This window comes from Helobdella robusta (assembly GCF_000326865.2).
Source record: "Helobdella robusta unplaced genomic scaffold HELROscaffold_47, whole genome shotgun sequence".
Lineage (NCBI taxonomy): Eukaryota > Metazoa > Annelida > Clitellata > Rhynchobdellida > Glossiphoniidae > Helobdella > Helobdella robusta.
In genome coordinates this window covers 401,362-405,327 of record NW_008705176.1, presented here as the reverse complement: position 1 = coordinate 405,327, position 3,966 = coordinate 401,362, and positions in this window count along the sequence as shown.

The following is a 3,966-nucleotide window of genomic DNA, read 5'->3' as shown; positions in this document are numbered from 1 at the left end:
TCATAGTCATCGTCATCATCGTCATCATCATAGTCATCATCATCATCATCATAGTCATCGTCATCATCGTCATCATCATCATCATAGTCATCGTCATCATCATCATCATCATCATCATAGTCATCGTCATCATCGTCATCATCATAGTCATCATCATCATCATCATAGTCATCATCATCATCGTCATCATCATCATCGTCATCATCATCATCGTCATCATCGTCATCATCATCATCATAGTCATCGTCATCATCATCATCGTCATCATCGTCATCATCATCATCATAGTCATCATCATCATCATCATCGTCATCATCGTCATCATCATCATCATAGTCATCATCATCATCATCATCGTCATCATCATCATCACAAACATTATCTTCCGTTCAGTTCAGATATTGACACGAGATAAACGTTAAATTCTTAATAGCTTATGGATTATCTATAACGACGACGATGACGTTGTGAATGATGATGACGATTCTGCTGCTACTATCGCTGCTACTGCTGCTACTGCTGCTACTACTGCTACTGCTGTTGCTAATGATGATGATGATGATGATGATGACGTTATTTATGATAACGATGATGTAAATTATGACTCGGATGGATGACGACCATGGAAATAATGACGATTATTTTTCTAACAATAACAATAAAAAATAAAAAAAATATATTATATTATGAAATATATTATTATCATTTTCTTCTTATTATTATTATTATCATTTTATTATTATTTAATTATAAATAGTACGCCATTCGGTCCCAGGCAATTAAACTTTGGAACTTCGTTTAGGTGCCGATTCGCATGTCAAGAAATTTTGGATCGGAGAATTAAAATGGGAAATTAAAAAGAAGTAGAAAAGAAAAAATATTTTATAAATAAATAAATTAATAAAAATAAATAAATAAATATAACAAATAAATCAATAATTACAAATAAATTACAAATAAATAATTAATAATTAACTAATAAAATATAAAAGTTTAAAATGAAAACCTCGTTTTTGTTATCTTCATCAATACTAACATCGCCATCATTATAACTCTTCCCTTCAACATCTTCATCATCAAAGAGAGAAAGAGAGAGGGAAAGAGGGAGAGAGAAAGTGAGAGACAAAGAGAGAGTCAAAATGACGGAAATAAAGATAAAGAGATGGAGAGAATGAAAAACAGTGAATAAAAAAAGAAATAAGTAAATAAAAATAAAACCATTCCCGATAACAACAACAACAACAAAAATAGCAACAACAACAACAGCAGCAACAACAACCAACAACAAAAATAGCAAAAAGAACAACAATAGCAAAAATCAACAAAATCAACTTTCACATATGTATGCATGTGCCTCGCTGATAAGTGAATTGTGTTGAGTTTTATGAATTGGTCATGATCAGAGAATACAAACAAGCACACTTTTGTTTGTATGTATGTATGTGTGTATGTATATATATATATATATATATATATATATATATATATATAAAACTATGCCCTCCACATGTTTGTTTTTTGTATCGAGCAATAAATCTTTGTATATTTTTATTTACGTTTTCCTCTCTGTCTACGTTTGTATAATTGTATTTGTCCATGTTTATGTTTGTTTACGCATGTTTGCTTATGTGTGTTTTTGTTTGTTTAAGTTTTTGTGTGTATCGTGCTCTCAAGTTAAATTGTGCCAAATAATATAAATAAATTAATTTGTATATTAATTTAAATCAATTTTAAAATGATTTTCGTCTATGTCAAAATATCTCACAGAAAAAAGTGATTATTCTTGTATGAGGTGCGTTGTGTATGTTTACTCATATGCTTTGTATAAATTGACAGTGGGGAAATAGTTAAGGCGCCTGACTCTTCTGTTACAGAGGCCAGATTCGATTGCCAAGAGATCTCTGCCCTGACACATACAATGTGTGAGATGTAGAGATTCACGTGTGGTTTGCATATACTCTGTGTGTGTGTGGGGGGGTGGGTGTGTGTATGTATGTGAGTGTGTGTGAGTGTGTGTGTGTGTGTGTATGTCTGTTGGTAATACTTATGTGAACAACTTAAGAAAGGATAGTAATGAAAATTTTAAAAGATGGAAAATCTTCCATACCTTTCGTATGGATAGTTGTAAAAGAAGTTCGTGCAATTGAACGAGACACGAGTTAATCTTTTGTTTAATAGAGATATTAAAACCTTCAAAAACATTTGTGACCAATAATAACATGAGGCTTGTGAAAAATGGAGGAAAAAGAGAGAGAGAGAAAAAGATAAAAATAGACAGAGAGAAATAGACAGAGAAAGAGAGAAAAAGGGTGGAAAGAGAGAGAGGAGAGAGAGGGATTAGTTATCCATTTTATGATTATCCATTATTATTACTGCTTCAAAGAAATTTATTTGAGTTTAATTTCGTTACAAGTCATTTACAGTTGAATTTTTTTAATTCTAAGTATTAAACTTTGATAACTAGTTTGTAGTGGGCAAATTTAAATATAGATTAGCGTCATGGCAATTATCATGGCAACAATTTCTAGAATGCTAAATGATAAATACAAACAGAAACATGAATGTTAGAACAACCAGCAAAACATATTTAAACATAAAAATGGTAGAGAACCAAAAAGAAATAACAAAAGCCTTATGCGTGTCAGATAATGAATTGGAATTCAAGCAATTGAAATATCAGCCCAGGGAGAAAATATTAATGAGAAAAAGATGAACGAAAGAAAAGCTGATAGAAAGAACGAATAAAAAAAGGAAGAAAGAAAGGAAGGAAGGAAGTGAAAGAAGAGCGCAAACGCTGATAGAAAGATTGGAGGAAAAAGTGAAACGCGTGAAATAGTTTTTTAAAAATTTCGGCAAAAAAGTTTTTTCAGCGCTGATTCATTCAAATGTTTTAATGTCAGTTTCACTAAAATATTACTACTACTACTACCACCACAACTACTACTACTGCTACTACTACTACTACTACTGCTACTACTACTACTACTACTACTACTACTACTACTACAACTATTGCTACTACTACTGCTAAGGTAACACACATTTTGTTCTTTCAACAGCAGCCGCAATGGCAAGCTGGCAACAGCATAGACAAAGCACAGAACGGTAAAAAGTAATTATTAAAACAGAAATAGCAAAAATCCACGCCACTAATTGTTCCTATTAGGACTTGAAGTAAAATTAATGGCTTTTGTATTTGTAGCAGCAGCAGTTGTAGTGACGGTAATAGTAATGGTAGTAGTGGTAGCAGCGGTACTAATATTAGTAGCGGTAGTAGTAGTGGTAGTAGTAGTATCAGCAGTAATAGTAGTAGTAGCAAAATTAGTAGTAGTAAGAGTAATGGCGGTAGTAGCAGTAAATTAACATTAGTTACTGTGAATTTATCACAGTAAATTAACATAGTTACTGTGAATTTATCACAGTAACTATGTTAATTTCTTATCATGAGGTGTAATACTAACCGGCGAACGATAATACTTCGGAGCAGTACTATCTTCATTTAAGTAATTTCAATACTTTTTTGCACTGTAGTATGCTAAGTAGCGTGCGATAACCATACTCTTTTCCTAAACTAAGTAACGAACGATAATACATTTCGGGAATAATTTCTAATGTCCAAAGCGCTTTTTACGTCCCCCTAACATAAATTTGGCAATTTTCTAGCTCTAACTCTCCTATTTATCGTTCTACGTCTTCTGGATGACGAGTGCGTGTGTATGTGTGCGTGTATGTGTGCGTGTGTGCGTATATGTGTGCGTGTATGTGTGCGTGTGTATGTGTGCGTGTGTGTGTACTGTGTTTATATGTTTTTGTGTGTGTGCGTGACGTTTGTACGTCTATGTATGTAAGCATATGCGTATCGCTATAGTGATCATAATAATAATGATATTAATAATAATAATCATAATCATCATCACCATCATCATCATTATCATCATCGACATCATAATCATAATCATCATCGGC